The sequence below is a fragment of the Canis lupus genome, chromosome 34 (assembly GCF_048164855.1).
Source record: "Canis lupus baileyi chromosome 34, mCanLup2.hap1, whole genome shotgun sequence".
NCBI classification, from domain to species: domain Eukaryota; kingdom Metazoa; phylum Chordata; class Mammalia; order Carnivora; family Canidae; genus Canis; species Canis lupus.
The window spans coordinates 25,513,552-25,539,147 of NC_132871.1; the positions used below are offsets into that span (position 1 = coordinate 25,513,552).

The 25,596-nt window shown below is 35.6% G+C and overlaps 1 protein-coding gene and 2 pseudogenes across 4 annotated transcripts in view; 2 read left to right on the top strand and 1 right to left on the bottom strand.

Annotated features, from left to right (window-relative positions):
- Positions 1 to 25,596, top strand: part of BAZ2B (bromodomain adjacent to zinc finger domain 2B) — a 292,931-nt gene that overhangs the window by 25,730 nt on the left and 241,605 nt on the right. The gene's annotated exons all lie outside the window — the stretch shown is intronic.
- On the top strand, positions 961 to 2,045 carry LOC140624550 (complement component 1 Q subcomponent-binding protein, mitochondrial pseudogene; annotated as a pseudogene).
- On the bottom strand, positions 17,056 to 24,766 carry LOC140624098 (small ribosomal subunit protein eS1-like; annotated as a pseudogene).

Here is a 25,596-nt window from a genome sequence, read left to right on the forward strand (position 1 = left end):
AGTGCCTTGTTCTGGATTAGGTTTAGGCTTCAAGGAATTTTATGACTGGTGTGATCTTCTATCCAGACCACTAAAACTTTCTCCATAACAGCAGTAAAGCTGTTTCACTAAATTATCATTTATGTGTCGTTGGAGTAGCATTTTTAATTTCCTTCAAGAATGTTTTGTTTGCATTCGCAATTTGCCTGTTTGGCACAAGAGCCCTAACTTTTGGCCTGTTTCAGCTTTCAACATGCCTTCCTCACTAAGCTTAATCATTTCTAGTTTTTGATTTAAAGAAAGAGATTGTGACTCTTCCTTTCCCTTAAACGCTTAGGGGCTATTGTAGGTTTTTTTTTTTTTTTTTTTTTTTTTTTTATTCATGAGAGACAGAGAGAGAAAGAAGGCAGAGACACAGGCAGAGGGAGAAGCAGGCTCCATGCAGGGAGCCTGATGTGGGACTCAATCCTGGGTCTCTAGGATCACACCCTGGGCTGCAGGCGACGCTGAACTGATGCACCACTGGGGCTGCCCTGTAGGGTTATTAATCGGCCTAATTTTTGTATGGTTCTGTCTTGTGGAATAGGGAGGACCAATTTGGGGGGAGAGATCCATCAGTGGAGCAATCAGAACACATCAAACATTTATAAAACTTATCGTCTTACATGGGCATGGTTCATGGCCCCTCAAAGCAATTACAATAGTAACATCAAAGATCACTGATCACAGATAACCATTACAAATATAAAAATAATGATGGGGATCCCTGGGTGGCGCAGCGGTTTGGCGCCTGCCTTTGGCCCAGGGCGCCATCCTGGAGACCCGGGATCAAATCCCACGTCAGGCTCCCGGTGCATGGAGCCTGCTTCTCCCTCTGCCTGTGTCTCTGCCTCTCTCTCTCTCTCTCTCTCTCTCTGTATGACTATCATAAATAAATAATAATAAAAAATTAATAATAATGAAAAAGTTTGAAATAGAGGACTTCCAGTGGGGTACTGGCTAGGATCTTCTGCGTGGGTCAACCTTCATGCCTACACATGTCTGCATCCCCAGTGCAGCCCCCCAGCTTGGGACTCTGCAACCAGTCCAACCCTGCTGCCTCAGCCTCTGCTGCAGTCCGTGTGGGCTTTCCATGGAGCACTTGAGGCCTTTCATTGGGACTTTCATGGTGCACTCTGCCCCCAAATGGGCTGGATCTGCTTGAGCCTCCTGAACTCTTGAGCACCCTGGGGTTATAGCTGCAGCATGCTGCAAACCCAGGGGGACAGAGCTTTTATTGAATTACTGAGTGATGAAATTGAGGAAGAGAAGAGACAGAAGCAGAAGAAGTCTCTCTTCAAGATGTCTGGAGGTTGGAAGCTGGAAGTGAATGGGACAGAAGCCAAAGTAGCTGGGAAAGTTGCTAGAGATCATTTGTTGTCACTTTAAACATTAACAGTAGCATCCTGCCAACATTTGATGGGGAGGAGGAGCCCTCACAAGGGCAGAGGGTTGAAGAGCAGGAGCCTGAACGGACACCCATTCCCAATTTCAGGGTTAATGTTATAAAGAATGGTGGCAAGAAGGCTCTGTTGCTGGACTGTCACTATCTAGAAGATGAGCTTGGGCAAGAAGAGGAGGACAAAAGTGACATCTTCTCCCTCAGAAAAATGAGCTTTCGGTCCATTGGTGAGCCTGAGGGGAAGGACACCCAACACCAATCCCCTGGTTTGGGCTTTACATGATCCCTTGATGGATTTCCTGGCAGGCTCAGGGGTGGATAACACATTTGCAAAAGAGTAGAGTTCAGCACAGCCCTGGAGCAATGGGAAAACATTCTTTTTCTCGAAGATCCCAAAAAGTTTTATCAAGGGCCATAGAGCAGACAAAACATTGAACATCTTAAATTTATGGCAGGTTTTGCCAGGGAACACACCTATTCTGAAGCCACTCACACACGTATTTTGGGATGGTTTTCATTGTAATATCACGGAGAATAATTCAAATTTAAATTATTTCCATTGCCCTCTTATTTACCCATTTATTCTCTACAAATCTTATTCTTAGATTCTTGTATAACATAGTAATGGACAATAAAATTGGTTTATCTCCTTCCTCAAAAAAGAGAAAAACTGGGCAGCCTGGGTGGCTCAGCAGTTTAGCGCCGCCTTTAGCCCAGGGTGTGACCCTGGAGACCTGGGATCGATTCCCACATCGGGCTCCCTGCATGGAGCCTGCTTCTCCCTCTGCCTGTGTCCCTGCCTCTCTCTCTCTCTGTCTCTCTCTCTCTCTCTCTCTGTCTCTCATGAATAGATAAATAAAATCTTAAAAAAAACAAATATTTCAAGAATTATCAAATTGTGACACAGAGACGCAAAGTTGTTGGAAAAATGGTGCCGATAGCTTGTTCGAGGCAAGGTTGCCACAAACCTTCAGTTTGTAAAAACACATGCTCTGTGAAGTACAACAGAGCACAAAACAAAGTATGCCTGTATTCCCAAAAGGGCAGTGTTTTTGTTTTTGAAGACATTTTTTTTCACATTGTATTTATTTATGAGAGAAAGAGAGTGAGTGATAGTGAGAGTGGGCCGGGGGCGGGGAGCAAAGAGAGAATCCTTAAGCAGACTCTACACTAGGTGTAGAGCCCAACTCGGGACTTGATCTCATGACCCTGAGATCACAACCTAAGCCCAATTAATGAGTTAGAGCCACCCAGGTGCCCCTGTTTTCAAAGAGCATTTACTTGTTTTCTTTTAAGTGGGTGATTAGCAGTAGTTGCTTTTGCCTGGTTTCTTTTCTTTTAGAATTGTCTCGCTTTTTTTTTTTTTTTAAGATTTTATTTTCAAGTAATCTCTACAACACCAAAATCAAGAGTTGCACTCTGTACCAACTGAGCTAGCCAGGCACCCCTTAGTATTGTCTTTAAATCAAGTTCACTTTAAAGGTTGAGAAATTTTTCTTAGACTACATGATTTTTAGGCTCCAGTCTTATATATTAATGGTCTTTGAACTGTTTTTCTGGTGTTTTGTATGTTTTTTTAGAGCTGTTTTGACTGTGCTTCTCTACCAGTAAAAATGTGTTGGGAGCATAGATCACCTATATATGTGCATGTGTGTGTGTGTATATTTTTTTGTCATTTTATTGTTTATGAATTATATATTTACTAATATTCTAGTATATTTATGTAGGATATATGATATACTAAAAAATAAAATAAAAATAAGATGAGATAAAGATGATATAAAAATATCTTAAAATATTTTGCTAAAAGTGAAGGCTTTAAATTATGAGCCAGTTTCTCAAGGTATACTGAACACTTAGGATGATAGTTGTTAACAGTAATAGATATCTGGGATCCCTGGGTGGCGCAGCGGTTTGGCGCCTGCCTTTGGCCCGGGGCGCGATCCTGGAGACCCGGGATCGAGTCCCACATCGGGCTCCCGGTGCATGGAGCCTGCTTCTCCCTCTGCCTTTGTTTCTGGCTCTCTCTGTCTCTCAGTCTTTCATGAATAAATAAATAAATAAAATAAAATCTTAAAAAAAAAAAAAAACAAACAGTAATAGATATCCATATTATAAGAAGTTTATTGTTAAATTCTTTATTTTGGTAGAGATATCCCCCCACCCACCCCCCCCACCCCCCCCCCCGCATAATATGGTTGATAACTAGGAGCAAAAGCATCAGCTTTGGTATTTTTGTGTCATTTCCTGTGATTCTGTTACTTTTCTACTCTTAGTCCTGTTTGGTCTGCTGTAACAGCATACCGTAGACTGGGTGGCTTATAGACAATAGAAATTTGTCTCACAATTTGGGAGGCAGAGAAGTCTAAGATCAAGATCCTAGCAGAATCCGAGTCTGGTGGGAGCCTGCTTTGTGGTCATAGAGTGTAGCCATCTTCTTACTATGTCATCAATGTTAGAGGGACCAAGAGAGCTAAGAGGCCCCAATTCCTTGCATGAGAGCTCTATCTCCAACTGAATCACCTCCCAAAGGCCCTCTCTTCTAATGTTAATACATTGGGAGTTTAGAATTTCAACATAAATTTGGGGGTTACACACACATTCAGACCATTAGCATAATCAACCCATGACTTTTTTGTAGGAATGTTTTTAAGCCCCTTTTACTTTGTGAAATTTGGTTGATGGCCAATTGGAAAGAGAAAAAAAAAATTGCCAATAAGATTTTTGCCTTTACAAGAACTTCTTTGTTCAATATGCTTAGTATTTATTACCCAACCCATCATCAAGTCAAATCATTTTTGAGAGCTATCTCAAGAGGATCTGCCCAGCGTTAGTTCTGAGGTCAACCCCAGTACACTCAGTTTTCTGCTCTCTCATACTCCAACCTGGGGTTTTATTAGATGGATATAATTCCTGTTGTTTTCCTATAGTTGCTTCGTCTTATTATCACATCTCCCTTTTGCATCATTATGTTTCCCTTTCTTGGATTATTACCACAACATACTCAGAAAAAAGGATCCTTCTTTTCATTTCCTTCATTATTGCCATAAATTCTCTGCTTTTTACTTAGCAGAATTTTATTTGCTACCTATAATACTTTCCTACAATTCTTTTTTTTTTTTTTAAGGTTTATTTATTTGAGAGAGAGAGAGAGAGCGAGAGAGCACACATACAAAGTCAGAAGGGGCAGAGAGAATCCACGCCAACTCTCTGAAGAGCGGGGAGCCTGATATGGGGGCTCCATCTTCGGACCTTGCGATCACTGCTCTGAGCTCACGATCTGAATTGAAACCAAGAGTTAGGCACTTAACTGACTGAACCACCCAGCCTCCCCTCTCCTCCTGTTCTTTCTTGATCTGACTTAAGTCATGCTTTTGCTTCACATCAACTCCACAAAAGTGTTCTTGTCAGTGACCCTGATGACTTCTGTGACTTCAGTCAGTTCTTAGTTCTCACATTCTTGACTAAACCTGTAGCATTTAACCAAGTTTATCACTCTATCCTCCTTTAAACTTTTTGTTTTCTTATGCCTTCCACAACTTCATATTTTGTTTTTCCGCCTAGTTTTCTATTTTCCCTTTCTTCGCTGTTTCTCTTCATGTCTCCATCCATGCCCCAGGCCTTACTCCTTGCACAACTACTGTTCCTTCACTATAATCACTCTCTTGGTGAAGTAATTCTACCCCCTGGATTTAGATAACATTGAAATGCCAAAGTTGCATATTCCATTTTTTAAGGAGATATTTTTTCTGTTGAAGTATAAGTGATGTATAACATTATATTAGTTTAATGATATTCATATATGATGTGAAATAATCACCCCGTTAAGTCTGATTAACATCTATCACCACACATAGTTAACAAATTTTTTTTCTTGAAATGAAAACTTCTAAGATATATTCCCTTAGCAACTTTCAAATATGCAATATAATTTACTATCCATGTTACCATGCTATACCTTACATCTCATGACTTAATTTACTTTATAACTGGAAGTTTGTAACTTTTGACCTCTTAACCCATTTCACCTATTCCCCCACTCCTGCATCTGGTAACCATCGATCTGTCCTCAGTATGTATTATGAGTCTTTCTTTTCTTTTCTTTCTTTCTTTCTCTCTTTCTTTCTTTCTTCTTTCTTTTTTAGATTCTACATATAAGTGAGATCATATGGTATTTTTCTTTCTTTAACTTATTTTAGTTAGCATTATGCCCTAAGTTCCATCCATTTTGTTACAAATAGCAGTATTTCGATTTTATGGTTGAGTAATACTTCATTGTAAAAATATACATTTTCCTTATCCATTCATCCATTAATGCATACTTTGGTTGCTTCTTGACTATTGTAAATAATTCTGCAGTGAACATATGTATCTGGGGGTGTATATATCTTTTTGAGTTAGTATTTTTAGTCTTCTTCAAGTACCCAGAATTAAAATTGCTAGATCATATATGGCAGTTCTACTTTTCATTTTTTGAGGAACTTCCATACTGTTTTCCATAGAGGGTTTCCTTTTCTGTATATACTTGTTATTTCTTATTTTTTATATAATAGCCATTCTAAGGCATGTGAGGTGATACCTCATTGTGGTTTTGATTTGCATAATCTTGATGATCATTGATGTTGATTGAGCACCTGTTGACCATCTGTGTCTCTTCTTGAAAAAATGTTTATTTAGATCCTCTGCCATTTTTTAATCAGTTTTTTTTTTTTTTGCTATTGAGTTGTAGGAGTTCTTTCTATATTTTAGATGTTAATTTCTTATCAGATATATGATCTGCAAATATTTTCTGCCACTCAGTAAGTTGCCTTTTCATTTTTTTTAATGATGGTTTCCTTTGCTATATGGAAGGTTTTTAGATTGATTTAGTACTACTTGTTTATTTTTACATTTGTTGCCTTTGATTTTGGTGTCAAATCCAAAAAATGATTGCTAAGACCAATGTCACCTATGTTTTCTTCTGGAGGTTTTGTGGTTTTAGGTCTTATGTTCAAGTCTTTAATCCATTTTGAGTTGATTTTTTGTATGATGTAAGGCAGTGATCCAGTTTCTTTCTTTTTCGTGTAGCCATCCAGTTTTCCTAATACCAGTAATTACATAGATTATCCTTTCCCCATTGTTTATTCTTGCTTCCTTTGTCACAGATTAGTTGACAGTATATGCATGAATTTATTTCTGGGCTTTCTATTTTGTTCCTTTGATCTTTGTGTCTTGGTTTGTTTTAATGCCAATACCATACTGTTTTGATTACCATAGTTTTATAATGCAGTTTGAAATCAGGACGTGTGATCCCTCCAGCTTTGTTCTTTTTTCTCAAGATTGCTTTGGCTATTTGGAGTCTTTTGTAGTTCCATACAAATTTTAGGATTTATTTGGTCTATTTCTGTAAAAAAATGCTGTTGGAATTTCAGTAGGGATTGCATCGAATGTGTAGGCTGCTTTAAGCAGTATGGACATTTTAATAATATTAATTCCTCCAGCCCATAAGCATGGAATTTTTTTTCCATTTATTTATATCCTCTTCAGTGTCTTGCAGTTTTCAGTGTACAGGTTTTTCACCTCCTTGATTAAATTAATTCCTAGGATTTTTTTTTCTTTTATGTTGTAGTTAAAAATGGTTTGTTTTCTTAATTTCTCTTTGTGATAGTTATTTGTGTATCGAAATTAAATAGCTTTTTGCATATTGATTTTATATCCTACAACTTTACTGAATTCATTTGTTACTTCTAGTAGTTTTTTGGTGGAGTCTTTAGGATTTTCTATTTTTAATATCTTGTCATCTGCAAACAGAGACAGTTTTACTTTTCCATTTCTGATTTGGATGCCTTTTATTTTTCTTTCTTGCCTAACTGGTCTGGCGAGAGCTTCCAATACTATGTGGAATAAAATAGGGAGAATTGCTATATGTATCTCTCTCTTGTCTTGTTCCTGATCTTAGAGGGAAAATGTTCAGCTTTTCACAGTTGAGAACGATGTTTGCTGTGGGATTGTCATATATGGTCTTTATTATGTTGAAGAAAATTCATTTTATACCCATTTTGTTGAAAGTTTTTATCATAAATCGTTGAATTTGGTCATATGCTTTTTCCACATATATTGAGATAATTATATGACGCCTATTCTTCATTTTATTAATGTGGTATATTGCATGACTGATACGTGGATATTGAAGTATCCATGTACCCCAGGGATAAATTCCCCCTGATCATGATGTATGTTCCTTTTTAATATATTGATTTTGATTTGTTAATATGTTGTTGAGGATATTTGCATCTCTGTTTATCAGATAGGTTGGACTGTAATTTTCTTCCTTGTCTGATTTCATTATCATGGTAATGCTGGCCTCATAAAATGAATTTTGGATTGTTCCTTACTCCTTTTCTATTATTTATTTTTTTTTGGAAGGTTTGAGAAGGACCTTTTCTTTTTCCTAATGGAATAAATATATAAGCCTGGAGTTATTTCCCCTGAACTCCATCTTTCATACTAACTGCTTTTGGGGCACCTATACCTATAGTTTTTTAGTGATTTCAGATTTAATATTCTCAGTGTTAAAGTTGGAAGACTGACATTACCCAACTTTAAAATGTACAATAAGCCTACAGTAATCAAGACAGTGTGGTATTGGCACAAGAATAGACAAATAGATCAGTGGAACAGATTGGAAAACTCAGAAGTAGATCTACATCAATATAATCAATTTGATCTTTGACAAAGCAAAACAATAATAAAATGAGGTAAAGATAGTGCTTTCAGAAAATGGTGCTATAATAACTGGATATTCATGTGCAAAAATGAATTTAGATGAAGACTTTACATCCTTTATAAAAATTAACCTAAAATGAATCACAGACTGAAAAATGAAAAGGCAAAATTATAAAACTTCCAGAAGATAACATAGGATAACATCTAGATGACCTTGGGTATGGTCATGCCTTTTTCGATAAAACATTAAACCATGATTCATGAAAGAATTATTAAGTTCAATTTCATTAAAATTAAAAACTCGGTCTATGAAAGATAATTACAAGAGAATGAGAAGACAAGATCCAGAATAAGAGAATATATTTGCAAGAGACACTTTTTTTTTTAATCTATTTATTTATTCATAGAGACAGAGACAGAGAGAGAGAGAGAGGCAGAGACACAGGCAGAGGGAGAAGCAGGCTCCATGTGGAGAGCCTGATGTGGGACTCGATCCAGGGTCTCCAGGATCACGCCCTGGGCTGCAAGCGGCGCTAAACCGCTGCGCCACCGGGGCTGCCCGCAAGAGACACTTTTGATAAAGACCATTATCCAAAGTATACAAAAAACTCTTAAAAATAATAAGAAAACAACCTAATTTTAAAAGGAGCCAAAGATCTTGACAGCTCACCAAATAAATACGTGAAAATGTGCTACATTTTATGTCATGAGAGAAATTCAAACTAAAACAATGAGATACTACTACACACTTGCTAGATTGTCCAAAATCTGAAACATTGACAACATCATATGCTGGAAAGGATGTGGAGCAACAGAAACTCATTCATTGCTAGTGGGAATGCAAAATGGTACAGCCACTTGGGAGTACAGTTTGGCAGTTTCTTACAAAATTAACCATATTCTTTCCATACATTTTAGCAATCATGCTCCTTGTCATTTACTCAGATTAGTTGAAAACTCATGTCCACAAAAAAGGATGAAATTTCATTCATGATTACCAAAACCTGGAAGCAACTCAGATCTCCTTTAGTGAATGGATAAATAATCCAGAAATGGACTGTTACAAAGAAATGAGTTATCAAGCTATGGAAAGACATGCAATCTTAAATGCCTATTATTGAGTGAAAGAAGCTAATCTGAAAAAGCTGCAGACTGTATGACTCCCAAGTATATGACATTCTGGAAAGGGCAAAACTGGGGATAGTAAGAAGATCAGTGTTTGCCAGAGGTTAGAAGGGTAGGAGGAATGAATTAGGTATAGCACAAAGGAATTTTAGGACAATTTTACTCTGTATGATGTTATATTGGTAGATGCATGTCATTATTATATATTTGTCCAAACCCATAGAATGTATTTCAAGAGTGTACCCTAATGTAAACTATGGACTTGGCATGATAGTGATGTGTTAGTGTAGGTTCATAAATTATAACAAATGTGCCACTTTGATGGAGCATTTTGATAACAGGTATGTACGTATGGGGCCAGAGAACTCTCTACCCTCCTATCAATTTTGCTGTGAACCTAAAATCTGTACAAGCGAGTAACCAGCCAGCCAACCTGTATGACTTAGAGTCTTACCAGTGGCCTACAAGGCCCCACATAACTTCCTTACGGCCCCTTCCCAGTTTCATGCCACTTCTTACTACATTTCCTGTAGTTTACTCTGGGCCAGCTACATTAGACTCCTTGGTGTTTCTTGTATACGTAACAGATGAACTCTTGCCTTAAAACATTGGCATTTCCCAGTCATTCAAATAACCCTATGGGTTGTTCTCAGCTCTTTCAAAGCATTTGGTCCAAAGTATTCTTCTGCATGACTTTAACACCCTAACTGAAATTGCAAACCTTCCTCCCTGTACTCCCTGCACTCCTTATCCTGTTCTGTGTTGTATTTCTTCCCTTGGCACTGATGGCCTTCAAATATTTCTATTGTAGTTTTCTCTCCTAATGAAGGCAAAAATTATTATTTTTGTTTTGTTTTGTTTTTCTTCCTCCTGATGAATAGCATCTAGACAGCACTTGGTACATAGTAGACCCTGGATACGTTTTGTTTTTGTTTTTGTTTTTTTTTGTGGGTGGAATAAATGAATCTCGTACTATTAAAATTGATTTACTTGTCTTTACTCTTAAGAGGCAAGTGCTGTAACATGTGTCTCTTTCTTTTTTTCTCTTTTTTTGTATTTTTTTAATTGAAGTTCGATTTGCTAACATATAGTATAACACCCAGTGCTCATTCCATAGTGTCTGTTTCTTCAGTATTTCATACACATGGTTGTATGACACCTGTTCTATTTATAAGACAATATACTTCTCACTTTATACAGGTATAATCATAACAGAATTACATATTGAATTACACATTAGATTTCTTCCCCTTATGTTCATAGGTACTTTTTTGTTGCTATGTATTCTACATAATTATACACATTATTTTGTTATCTTTCAAAATTCTTAGGAAATCATGTAGGCAATTCACAAAATAGATAACACTGAAAAATTTTCTTGAGTTGATATTTTGCCATTTAACTATTGATTATTATGAGCATTTAAGTTTTTTTAACTTGTACTTTTAAAAAGCAAAATCTCAAGGGATCCCTGGATGGCTCAGCAGTTTAACGCCTGCCTTTGGTCTGGGGTGTGATCCTGGAGACCCAGGATCGAGTCCCACATCGGGCTCCCTGCATGGAGCCTGCTTCTCTCTCTGCCTGTGTCTCTGCCCCCTTCTCTCTCTCTGTGTCTCTCATGAATAAATAAATAAAATCTTTAAAAAAATAAAAAATAAAAAAAAATAAAAAGGAAAGTCTCAGTGAATGTTCTTATAAATCTTTAATTCAGTAACCTGGAGATATATCATGTTATAAAAAAATGCATGAAGTTTAGCATTTATAGAAGAGCCAATCAATATATCTCTGTTATGAAAAGTTTCACTTTAAATAGTGTGAAACTTCCCTAGTGCATTTATATATGTTTTCTTCTTGGCTTCCTGTTTTTATTGCAGGAAGATATATTTTAAAGATTTATTTATTTTTGAGAGAGTGCATGCATAAGCAGGGGGAGGGGGAAGGGAGAGAGAATCCTTGAATAGACTCACCACTGAGAGCAGAGCCCAACTCAAGGCTTGATCCCAGGTTTCTGAGATGATGACCTGAGCTGAAATAGAGTCAGAGGTTTAACCGACTGAGCCACCTAGGCTGTGTATTCTTTTTAGACCTTTTTAAATGCATATGAATGACTACGTATATACACAAAAACTAGTTAATATATGTATTATTGTGTAGTTTATCTTTCTTATCTTGTGTCCCAGAACTCTACTGTATCAGTATATAGGATGTCTTTGTAAAAATCATGCTATGAGGTAAAATCTTTTAATTATTCCTCTATTGATACACATTTCATTTGTCTAATTGTGAGAAATGGTGGGTTATACAAAGTTAGATATTTCTGTTCTACAGTGCATTATGATTCTTCAGAGAGGGTAAATGGTGTGTAGAATTTCCCGAACTTATTTCACCAATAGAACCTTTACTTTCATGAAGCATGTAATTCTTCCAAAGAGCATGTCATATCACTGATGCTCCATTAAATTTATTTGGAGCTCTAGTCAATCTTCTTATTTTACTTATAATGAAACTGAGACTGAGTAAATGGAAAATTAGAACTATACTCACAGTTTCTTTTTTTTCTTTTTTTTTTTTTATGCTCACAGTTTCTTGACTGTTTTTCCATGTTGCTCCTGATGCTTTGAATTTAATCTTCACTTAATACTTTTTCCTGAATTCAAATAGGCAAGTGAAGCACAAAAATTTTTTATAAGGAAAAAACAGTTTTCGTGTATTGATACTAGGAAAAGTTAGTGTTTGTATGTTTTTAGGGTGTTTTTTTTATCAGCATGGAGTATCTTGACAGGTAATTAGTGACATGTGAAGACAATTTAGTTTTCAGTCAGGTTGATAGAGCTTTTCTATCTTTTTTTTTTTTTTAGATTTTATTTATTTAGAGAGAGAAAGAGTTGGGGAAGGGGCAGAGGGAGAAGAAGAGAGATTTGAATCTCAAGGAGACTCTGCATTGAGCATGGTGCCTGACGTAGGGCTTGATCTCACGACCATGAAAATCATGAACAAAATTGGAAATCAAGAGACAAGCAACTGAGCCATCCAGGCACCACTTGATACAGCTTTTCTTGATAAATGAACTAGTTCCTTTCTCATGTTTGAGTAATTCTTTCAGCTACTTTAAGAGTAAGAGTCACTTGAAAAGAGGTATTAAGTTTCATCGTGCCTAGTAAATTTCTTAGCTATTTATTTTACTTTTCTTTTTCTCATTAAGGTTAGTAGTTTTATTTCTTATAGTATTTTGGAGGACTCTAGTCATTTTAGATATGTTTTAAAATAGAGATACTGTTGAATCTTTTTTGCCATAATGGTCTTACTTTTGCCTTCCTTTGAGTTGTCAAGTCCTCTAATCTTAGGGTACAATTCAAAGTATGTTTTCTTTTGCTCATATAATGTTTGCTTAGATCAGTTATTTTGTGTAATGAAAACAATCATTGGGGGAGGAATTGATATTCCTCTTTTAGTTCTGTAATTGTTTTAAATTTTTTCTCTTTTTTGTAATAGTTTTTAAAATTTATTTAAAGAATGAAAATAGATTTTTTCTGATCATAAAGATAATGCATAGTCTTATAGAAAGTTTAAGTAATACATAAAGAATTTATGCAAGAAAGGTAAGGCACCTAAAATCCTTCTATCTGGAGGTAAGCCCTTTTTTTTTTTTTTTTTTTTTTTTTTTTGAGGTAAGCCCTTTAACACTGTAGTTATATTGAACTTTCTTCTTGGTAAGTATACACGCATACATTTATAAATACAAGGTCATACTCTATTGACTTGTTATTTTCCCTTTTACTCAAGAAAGTATGTTGTAGAGCACTTCTTGTGAATATAGAGAATATAAATTACTTCTTAATGAGTACAAAGTCATTTTATGGATATATCCTAATTTAATTAATGCTCATTAATAGACATTTTGGATGGGTTCAAAGTTTTCCAAATTATGAATAGTTCCCACTTGAACATTTTTGTAGATTTGGCTTTATGCTCTTGTGATTATTTTTATAGTGTAATTCCTAAAAGAGAAATTGCTGGATCAGAATTCTGGTACTTGTTGCCAAACAGCTTTCCAAACAATGGTAACAATTTATAATCTCTCTAAAATTATATGAGAGTGTACTTGCTACCACATCTTACTCAATTCTGGATACTTTTTTTTTTAAACCTTTGATAATCTGTTTGGTACATAATGACTCAGAATTGTTCAAATTTGTATATCTTTGATTATTAGTCAGATGTAATATATTTTTAGGGAATGGCCACTTTTTTTTATAAGTGAACTCTACGCTCAACATGGGGCTCAAACTCACAACCTGGAGATCAAGCATCACCTGCTCCACTGTCTGAACCAGCCAGGTGCCCCATTTAATGACCACTTTTGTTTTTTTTTGTTTTTTTTGTATAAATTTTCTGTTACAATGTTTTGCTTATACTGGTATTATGCTATTAGTGGCATATATTTATTTCATCCTCACAAGAATCCTTTGAGATAGACCCTACATCTGTTCCAGTCTATAGTTGAGGGAACTGTGATGTGTTTAAGTAACTTGCCCAAGATTACATAGCTAGTGTATGGTAAATCCAGGATTCAAATTCAGATTTTCTATACTCAGTAGGGTCAGCCAGATTTTCCTGAGCTTCTCAGTATATACCATTAGTATAATTCAATTTATGAATTGTTAATACTTTGAAGCTATTTGATTTTCAAGAATTTAGTAAGTTCTGATTTTTTAAAGATTTTATTTATTTATTAGAGAGCACAGTTCAGCCTAGTATCTTCCTAACTTTAGTCTAAAAACAATTCCTATGAATGAAGGAAGATGTAGGGATTCTTTTCCTAGATGTGGATGTATTTTTGAAGATTTTGTATCCAAAATACATACTTACATATCCATATTACAATTTTCTCTTTTGAAATTTTGATATTCTTAAGTACATACTGATATCACTATGAGGGTTTCATGATCACGTTTTTATACTTTTTGTAGATTTGGGCCTACTCTCCCAATTTCTAGTCTGTCAACATGGTTTTGACTCTTAGAATTTTAGGAGTGGAGCATCTGCAGTCTGAATTCCCCATTTTACAAATTAGGAACCTCAGACACAGAGAGATTAGTAAATTAATTAATGGCAAATGTTGTGGTTCAACCTTAACAGCAATTTTACTTATCTCATTTGGGGCATTTGAGTGTTTGCCTATTTTTGGCTGAAGACTTGTTAAGCATTTCCAAGTTAATGAATTCCTCAATCTATTTACCTTTATATTCTTTTTTAAAAAATATTTATTTATTCATGAGATACACAGAGAGAGAGAGAGAGAGAGAGAGAGAGAGGCAGAGACACAGGCAGAGGGAGAAGCAGGCTCCATGGAGGAAGCCCGATGTGGGACTTGATCCTGGGTCTCCAGGATCACGCTAAACCGCTGAGCCACCCGGGCTGCTCATTACCTTTATATTCTTAATGCATAACACCATGCTTAGAATATGGAAAGCACTTAATAAATGCCTGTCAAATTGAATTTCCATGTGACTCCCCCCCCCATTTTTATTTTATTCTGTCTCCTCTTGGGTAGTTTAAATTTGTTTTCTACCACATTTTCCTTAGTTTATGTTGTGATCAGTCCTTTCATTTCACAGCTCTAATAAGACTTTTATACTGAAAAAGAACATAAGTATTCTTCCTGAGTCCAGGGCCCATCTGTAATTCTATGCTGAATTACTTATGCAGGTGAAAACTTAAATAGTATTGCATCAAGTTATAAACATGTAGATTTTTAGATTCTGAACTAAGATGCCATTTAGTTCAAAGCTCTCATACAACAGTATAGGATAGAAATGATAAAATGGCAGAAGTGTATCAATTTGTTAAGAATAATTTGGCAATAGTTAGCCTTATAGCTGAAGGGAACTTCTGAGAGTTCTATTGGTTTAGGCAGTTTATAATTTCTGGAAATATAATCTTTCTGAAAAGATCAGAACTTTTCGTAAAGATCATGCTGCTATTTCAGGTACTTTATACAATGATAATCTAAGTAAAACATAATGAAGGTCAATATCGGAGGAGTTTCTATAGTTATTCTCAAGTTTCATGAATAGATGGGTGACTAAACCACATTCCAGTGATCATTCACTCATTGTTAGTTTTTTTAACTTCATTGCGTAATCATGCATGTATACTATTAATTGAATTCTTAAGAATAAACAAAATACTGAAACGCTCACAGCCAGGGAAATTGATCACCTGTGTGCAGATTGTCTTGAAATAGAAATTAATAGACACAGGAAAACCCAGTCATTCTTTGCTTATTTTATTTTATTTATTTATTTATTTTAATTTATCATGAGAGACACAGAGAGAGAGAGAGAGAGAGAGAGAAAGAGAGAGGCAGAGACAGGCAGAGGGAGAAGCAGGTTTCATGCAGGGAGCCTGATGTGGGACTTGATCCCGGGTTTCCAGGATCACAGGCGCCAAACCGCTGAGCCACCCGGGCTGCCCTGCTTAGTCTTTTGAATTCACTTTCTGAACTTGTTCTTTAATTTTTGTTTTAGAAGTTCTGATTTATCATAGTGATTTTGAATCTTTGTAACTGAAATCAGAAATCAGAGTTGTAGGTACTTAGCTAGAGCCTGGGCTCTATGAAAGATGCTGTGCTTAAGAGTCTTGAGAAACCAACATGAATAACTCTATGCTTGATATCAAGCACCATATAATATGATGAATGTTGTAGAAATATAAGCAATACATTGTTTATATTTAGACACATAAATAACAACCATAAATATCTATAAATAGATGTCCTAAGTTTTGCAGGATGATAGAGAAAGGAGTGGTTAATTTTAACTGGAATAGATGCATAAGAAAGATGTGTAGACTTAAACTTTGTGGTCCTTGATTATAGCCCTGTTGAATTATGAAATCCTGTTGAAGTTTATAATAGTACGTTTGGAAGGGTCTGGGAATGGAGATGAAGGAAAACTTGAAAATGATTGTTACTATCCCACTCTACTGCAGTATATCTTTTACTGCCATCACTCCAGTGAAACAGTTCTTAAGAAAGATCAATAACAATTACTCGTTGCTAAATTCTGTGTGGGAATTTTTCAATTCTCATGTATGATTCTCTGTAGAAATTAACATGTTAACGTCTCATTATCTCTCTTTTTTTATTTTTATTTTTTAAAGATTTTTTATTTATTTATTCATAGAGATACACAGAGAGAGAGGCAGAGACACAGGCAGAGGGAGAAGCAGGCTCCATGCAGAGAGCCTGATGTGGGACTCCATCCAGGGTCTCCAGGATCAGGCCCTGGACTGCAGGCGGCGCTAAACCGCTGAGTCGCCGGGGCTGCCCTCTCTGTCTCTTTTTAAAGATTTATTTATTTTAGAGAGAGAACAAGCACAGGTGAGCAAGCAGGGGTGGGGGGGAGGATGGAATTCTATCCTCCAGCTAAAAAGAAGACTATGAACATTGAGTAGTCTCTGCACAGATGCCACATCTAGAAGGAGGTCATTCTCTGTGCTAAGGTGGTAAAAATATTCCTGCTAATATTTTTAAATGGTTTTTTAAGTCTGATTTGGAAATCTGGAATTGTGAGTTAGAGATCCAATTTAATTTTTCTCTCAAAATTTTAGCCGGTTGTCCCAACATTATTTATTGAATACTTCTTTCTTTCTTCACTAATTTGAAACACCACTTTAAAAATACATACTAATTAATTCACAGGACTGTTTTTGTATTCTTTGAATTGTTTCTTCCATATTCCTTTTTTTTTTTTAACATGACAAATAAGATTTCTTATTTGTCACCATTAAATGTCTGAATTTTAAACAGATTCTTGAACTGGTGGCTCATATCCATTAGCTCATTCCACTTGGGAAGTAGTCTCATTTCCAGTAGCTTTTCTAGAATTACTACCTTCAACATGAAGCTTTATGAGCTTTCCCATTTCAAACTTGGGCTTCTTCAGCATTTTTACATTTCAACAAAGACATCATGGAGTGGATAAATAGACCGGCAAGCCTTCTTTTTAAGTCTTTCCTGATAGTGTCTGGAATCCATTTATTGACCACTTCTTTCAGGTCATTTGTCTGCACCTCTTGGGTCATGATTTCCGTCACCTTTTTCCAAATTTGGCAGACCTGTTGGGACTGAGCATAGGAGGTCTTCTGAATCTGATTTTTGCATTTTTTTTTAGTAAAACCGACAATAAAATAAATAAATAAAATAGCCATCAGTAATCTTGACGTCAACATGAGCTTCAATCATGCTCTGCCATTTTTTGACCATGGAGCACATCTTGTCACAGGTAGGAACTATGCCAAGGAAATTAGTCAGTTGTTGCCCTGAATGTCCTCAGTTCTAAATGCAACTTCATTCTGTAGATCAGGAAGGCTCACTTCAAAAACATGACCCTTGAGACGATCAGATATGGTTTGGTTCTTTGAGTACTTGTGGCTGGTGTTTTTCCAATATTTCTTAAATTGAACATAGCTGATGCTTTCACATTATACTAATCTTTCCTAGAAAATAAATCAACTACTTTCTTGGCTCCCTTTCAAAAGTAGCTTAGGTTCTTGCTGACTGCCTTGGCACTGCACAGGGAGCCAAGAGTTTCTTTCATATTCTTATTTCTTCCTCAGTACCTCAATTTTAATTGCTAACTTGTATAAGTTTTGATATTTCTTGGGACAGACCTTTTTTTTTTAAGATTTTATTCATGAGAGACACAGAGAGAGCGAGAGAGAGAGAAAAGCAGAGACACAGGCAGAGGGAGAAACAGGCTCCATGCAGGGAGCCCGATGTGGGACTCGATCCCTGGTCTCCAAGATTATGCCCTGAGCTGAAGGCAGCGCTAAACCACTGAGCCACCAGGGCTGCCCTAGGACAGGCCTTTCATCTTTGGTCCTGTATTTTTGTTTTTTCAGGTGTATTTTGACCATTTTGTCAAGTCCCAGAAAATAATCCTTTGAATTTTGACCGGGGTTGTACTTAAATTCACAATTTTTAATTCGTTCTATTTTTATTTCATTTTATGACCTATACAGTGAAATTTTCCTGGGAGTAGAAAGTAGTCATTTATTCTTGTTTCTTGGTATATGTTTTCTTCATTAATCTCTCACATACTGGGTTTATTTCATGACTTTTAATGACAAAATTTTTATCCAGCTTTTTCTTCTGGTTAAGTCATCTTCTTATAAGGACAGATTCATAAAGACCTACTATTTGCTTAAGAATATACAGCTAGATTCTTCTTGACTTCTTTCCCTGTTTCCCTGGGTACTATTTTGTATCCTGAAGGTTTTGATAATATAGGTTTATTCAATCTCTTAGCTCTTTGTTCAACAGCACAAGAGGTTGGGGGGGAGTACTGGATCATTGTTTTTTTTTTCTTTTAATTTTTATTTATTTATGGTAGTCACACACACACAGAGAGAGAGAGAGAGAGAGAGAGAGAGAGAGGCAGAGACACAGGCAGAGGGAGAAGCAGGCTCCATGCACCGGGAGCCCGACGCGGGATTTGATCCCGGGTCTCCAGGATCGCGCCCTGGGCCAAAGGCAGGCGCCAAACCTCTGCGCCACCCAGGGATCCCCTGGATCATTGTTTTTGACGATTGTTATTTTGTTTTCTTTATGACCATAGCATTCATATGTAGACTCATAACCTTTGGAAAAACTGCCTGCCCAGGCCCCAGTTCTGTTTTTACTCCCACTTGATTGATTGATTGATTTTATTTTTAAGTAATCTCTGTGCCCAGTGTAGGACTCACAACCCCGAACTCCATGAGCCAGCCAGGTGCTCCTTTATTTCCACTGTAGAGTGCCTACTTGGTGAAAGAGAGTTTTGAAAATTTGCCCATTGCCTCTAAGAGCACTTTATCTGATAAGACTGTGTATCCATCCATCTACTCTCCCAACTCCTTATCACCTCTGCAAACAATTGCAGCCTCATTTGCTATTATTTTATACCTGTGAAAAAAACCTTAAGAAGATTGGTGTTTTTCTTTCCTATAGCGTTTCTTCTTTTATATTGCCAACTTGAAAGATCCTCCCTCCAACCACACCCCCAAATCAGAGCAAGCCCTAACCACTCTTTGGAATCTGGGTCACAGGTGAATGCTGAGGAGTGCCTATGTTCATTCTCTTTAGCTGTGCTTTTGCAAAAATGAATATTTTTCATCAGTGGCAGGAATAAGAATATCCCCATGCCATGGACCAGTCTTTTCCGTGGCTCTCTTCAGTCTTCATTACTTGTTCCTAACACATTTGATCTTTACTTTATTGGTTCTAGATTATAGTTATAAGGATTCAGGCTAAAAAAATGTCTCAGTGAAGAGCTTATCTTGAAAGAGTCAGAACTGCTGTGTATAATAGTATTATTTACTATTTGCTCTCCTGTTCATTCTTTTATACCTCCCCCAAACAAAAAGCTTTTTATTTTTTGAAATTATTTATCTTTTTAAAATTTTAATACCAGAATAGTTAACATATAGTGTTATGTTAGTTTCAGTTGTAAAGTGTAGTGCCTCAACAATTCTATATATCACCAATACTCAATCAAGACAAGTACACTCCTTAATCCCCATCACCTATTTCTCCCATCTTCCCTCCCCACCTCCACTCTGGTAACCATCAGTTCAAAACAAAAATATTTTATTTATTTTTTTTTAAAGATTTTATGTATTTATTTATTCATGAGAGATACAGAGAGAAAGGCAGAGACATAGGCAGAGGGAAAAGGAGGCTTCATGCAGGACTCAATCCAGGGACTCCCGGATCATGCCCTGAGCCAAAGGCAGGTGCTCAACCACTGAGGCACCCAACTGTCCTAAAACAAAAAGCTTTTAAAGTCATGTCTGATTCAGTATTTTTGGTGTAGTAGAAATTTTGGAAGTAGAGCATGCTTGCTTATTGTCAGCAAACAAAATGAAGTGCCAAGGTGCCTATGGTCCTATTGCAGGAATTATAGAGATAATCTTAATTTTGATGTAGTAGTAAGGTCACACAGTGCTGCTTTAGGTTCTGCATTACAATTTTTAGTATTTCTTTTCACTTGCCCCTCTGATATGACCAAGAGAAGTCCTTCCCATTGTTTAGGTTTGGGACATGTTGGCATTTAAGTCCTCTGTAGTCTGCCACTTTGTTATCTATATAATTTTGGTAAATCATTTAATCAGTCTTTAAGCTTCAATTTCCTTTTCTGTGATGATACTTGCTCTGTGTACTTCATTGATATGTTAAGAAGTAATATGAAAAAATATATAAATTATCTTTATAGATTATAAAATTTCATACAGATAAACAAGATTTGTGCTAGGATACAATAAAACAATTACTGGAGACAGTGTTGGAGTTCTATCAGAAAATTATTTTTCTACCTGCATCAAGCCCTTCTATGAATATAAAGTCTAATTTACCTTCTTATAATATATATTATTTATAGAGCTTATTAATGATTAAATAAAGCAAAACAGGACAGTACGGAATATGAGAAAGCAACACTATTTCAGCAGTCTAAATATGATATCTTTGCAAGTACATAATATTGGGGAATGAGTTTTTGTCTGAATGTATAACTTCTAATATACTAAAGCTTAGATTTTGTTGAGATGTAATACAGAAATAGATGGAAAAAAGGATTCCAGTCCATGTGTTCAAAATTCGTATTAACCATATTACCATGCTTCCTTCTCATCATTATAAAGTGAGACTAATATAGTAATAATAATAAATAGATAAAAATTTCAACTAAAATGAAAATAAGATTAAAAACTAATGAGGGGCACTTGGGTGGTTCAGTTAGTTGACTGACCGACTCTTGACCTCAGCTCAGATCTTGATCTGAGAGTTGTGAATTCAAGCCCCTCACTGGACTCTGTCCTGGGTGTGGAGCCATCTTTGGAAAAAAAAGAAGCAATAAACATAAAAAGACTACTGAAAAACAATGAAACAGCAAGGAAGAAAGTAAATCAGAAGTAAGATAAAATAATTTTATTTTTAAAGATTTTATTTATTTATTTGACAGCACAAACAGGAGGAGCAACAGAGGGATTATGAATGATGGAGCCCCATTTTGAGCAGGGAGCCTGCTTCTCCCTCTGCCTGTGTCTCTGCCTCTCTCTCTCTCTCTATCATTAATAAATAAATAAATAATAAATAAATAAATAAATAAATCTTTAAAAAAAGAATGAGTACAGTTAGTTAAATCTTCAGAAAAATTTAAAGTTAACAAAACTCTAATCTCCTGTGCATATTTTAATTTTTACTTTTTATGTTTTGTGTTTTTTCTTCCATTCAATACAGAAGCCAGTCCAGGATCAAGCTTTATAATTAATTGTCATTTTTCTTTGGTTTCCTTTAATCTATAACTTCTCAATAGTTTTTTTTTTTATCATCTTTAACACTGATGTTTTTGAAGAAAATATCTCCCCCACTTCTTTTTAATCAAATGCCCCTAATTTGGGTTTGTCTGATATTTCCTCATGGTTAGATTCAGGTTATGCATTCCAGGCCAGAATACTACAGAATATTTGCATTGTAAGTGACCACCTTTATGTTCCATTCATTGAAATTAGCTCATTGAACTTTCTTTCTCCTTTGCTTTTTTACTCTTAAGTTGTACTGCACACAATCAGGATGTTAACAGTGTTTTTCAAAGAACATATGGTGTTATGGGGATGGATAGTGGTGATGGCTGCACAAAAATGTGAATGCACTTAGTACCACTGAACTGTACATTTAAAACTAAGATGGTATATTTTATATTTATTTTAATATAATTTAAAAATGGTAAAGAAAAGAATTATAGACCTAATTTTTATATTTCTTATGAACACTATTAGGGACAGTTGCCTGGAAAAAGCCGAATACAAATAATACATGCTTTAAAAATATTTAGTAATTGTTTCATAATTATTAACATCATTATTTTAGTAGTAGATAATGTAGTACAAGAATAGCTTTTATTCTATGTATGATTTGCTTTTCCTATGATATTGTTCTATTTTTTTTTTTTTTTTTGCTTCTTAACTACCACCTTGCACCTTGCAATTTGTGGTTTTAGTCCTCAACATTCTTAAAATGTTTTGATACTTTCTCTTTAATCAGGATAAAATCAGCAAAAGAAAAGTTATTTGTTTAGTAAGTTGCTGTACTTTAAAAAAAGAAGTTATCCTGGGGCTCCTTGCTGGCTCAGCCAGTAGAGCATGTTACTCTTGATCTCAGGGTTGTAAGTTCAAAATCCACATTGGGTGTAGAGGTTACCTAAAAATAAAATCTTAGGAAAGAAAAAGAAAAATTGTCCTGCTCTTTATGTTCCTGTCTTACCAAAATGCATATTTAATATAGTAAACAAATAGTTGATGACTTACCTTTTAGCGTAGCCTATATTATATGGATATGTGGAATTTTCTTTTCTATTATGATTGGTTCTTTATTGTGGTGTTAATCCTTAATAGAATCAGCCACATAATCCTAAATATAAGAAATCTAAACTAGATAATTATTATTATCACATTTATAAAAAGTAATTTGCTGTCTTGTCCTACTCTTTATTGAAATAATTCCTTTGTGCATCATGGTTATATTCTCCTTTTTAAATCCAGTGACCTTGTCTTAGTCTTTTTTTTTTTTTTTTTGACCTTGTCTTAGTCTTCATCATCATATTACCTAGAGTATTAGCAATGAATCTTAGCTTTTTGAATCAAAATTAGTCTGTGACTTATGAAATTCCCATATATAAAAATATTTTCATAAAATTTAAAAGAACTGCCTTTTGGTCCTCTATCTTTAAGAGAATTTTAGATCCAAATGATTTGTTTACCTCTGAGGTATTAGGGGGTAGTATTAAAAGTAGAGCTCTTGGGGCACCTGGTGACTCAGTGTGTTAAGCAATCCTCATTTCAGCTCAGATCACGATTGCAGGGTCATGGTTAATTCCTGATTCTGGCTCTAAGCTCAACACAGAGTCTGCTTGTCCCTCTCCTCCTGCCTCTCCTTCTGTGTACTCCTGCTCACTCTCTCTCAAATAAGTAAATAAAATCCTAAAAAAAAAAAAAAAAAAAGTGTAACTCCTGAGGATAACAAGGCCTCTAAATAGTTTCCAGAATCTTAAGCTGAAAGAACAATTGGATCTGATCCACAGTGGTTACTTTGGCTGTACAATCAGTTACAGAGATTTTGAGGCTGTGTCTGTGCTAGGGGCTAGATTCATTTCATTAATTAAACAAATAATTATTTATTGAACATCTATTATGGATTAAGCATTGGGAAAACAGTGATGCACAGTACACATTTCCTGCTCTCAAAAAATAGGGAATGATTACTGACTCTAATTACTCGAAAGAGAAGATGATTATTGTAAAGCTTAGACTCTAAAAATCAGAGAGATCCAATAGAGCTTGTAGTTCTGTTGTTTAAGTGCAGGGCTATTACAAGAAGTGGATTTTTGTTTTCTTTTTTGTCTTTTAAGATTTTATTTATTTATTAGAGAGAGAGAGTGAGAGAGAGATCACAAGCAGGGGGGAGGGGTAGAGGGAAAAGCAGACTCCCCACCGAGCAGGAAATTCGATGCAGGACTCCATCCCAGCAACGTGTGATCATGACCTGAGTCAAAGGTAGATGCTTAATCAACTGAGTTACCCAGCTGCCCCTTGTTTTCTAATTAATTCTAACCATTTTCAGTAAAGCCTGGAGTTACACAATAACTTTGACGTTTAGAGTTTGGAAGACATAAATGGGTTTTTATAGATCCCTTTAAATTGTGTCAGTTAATAAAATCAAAGCATTTTACATTCAAATATTGGTATTCAGAATCCTCTACATTCAGTTACTGTATCTTTGAAAAGAGATATGTCTTCTAGAATAGTCATAACTTTAAAAGTTGCTAGTAGAATAGTCTTTTGTATAAATTTATTATGGTTTCAGAAATTTGTTAAAGTTTTTTTAAAGATTTTATTTTTATTTATTTATTTTATTTATTTTATTTTTATTTTTTTAAAGATTTTATTTACTTATTTACGAGAGACACAGAGAGCAAGAGAGGCAGAGACACAGGCAGAGGGAGAAGCAGGCTCCATGCAGGGAGCCTGACGTGGGACTCGATCCCAGGACTCCAGGATCATGCCCTGGGCCGAAAGCAGGTGCTAAACCCGCTGAGCTCAGAGATCCCAGATTTTATTTTTAAAGTGGGGATTGAACCCATAACCCCTGAGATCAGGAGTCACATGCTTCACTGACTGAGCCAGCCAGGCTCCCCCAGAGATTTGTTTTTTATTATTATATAATTGTCTAATTATTTTGTAGAGCAAAGAAATTGAAGTAGAATGTTTTGTAAATAGACATTATTAAATGTATTAAGGGAACATCTGTCTCAAATGGCACTGTTTTGAATCTTTCTATAAATTGCTTCCATGCATTACAATTACTGTATTTTTACTGACAATTGTATCACTCATTTCTAATAAACTGAATTTAGTACATTTTCTACAATCAGGATTCCAAATCTTTTCACTTTCTCAAACCTCCAAACTCTCCATGGTCCCTTGCAATCTTTTTTACAATTAAAAAAAAAAAATGTTTAAAACATTCCAAACATACAGACTCTAAAATAGTACAATGAAAGTGTTTGTACTGTACCTACCACCTTGCTTTAATAAATGTTAACTTTTTGCCACATATGGTTCAACTTATTATACATAAATAAAAACAGATACACTTGAAACCTCATATATACCTACATAACCCCATTCTTTTTCTTTCTTCTCTCCATGGAAGAGATCTTTATGTTAGTCACTCCTAGGAAAGTATACCTTTTTTACTATACATGCATATGATATGCAGTATTGTTTGGCATGTTTTAAAACCTTATATAACATTATACTGTATGTATCATTTTCCAATCTGCTTTTATCACTAATCTGTTTTTCAGATTTATCTATATTTATTCATGTACTGTAAGTCATTCATCTTCATTACTGAAGAGTATTTTATTGTATGAATATAATATAGTTAATTTATCTGTTCTAATAATGGATATATAGGGTGTTTATAATTTTTCACTATGAATGTCAAAAGGAACATTCCTCTCCTTGTCTTCTTATGCATAGCTGTGGGAGTTATGAAGAGTGTATATCTAGAATTGGATTTGCACCTTGAAATGATTATCTAATGACAAATTGCTCCCTGCTGGTTGTATGTTAACATTCCACAGTCCATAGGCCTGTGTTGTGACTTGGGACAGCTCTGACCGCATGGCTGGCAGCAGACCACACCCACCTTTCCCTCAGTGTATTCCTTTCACTGCTCCCAAGGGCCCCCTGAGCCCCTGATGTCTCTACATCTGGATAGTCTACATCTACATCCGTCC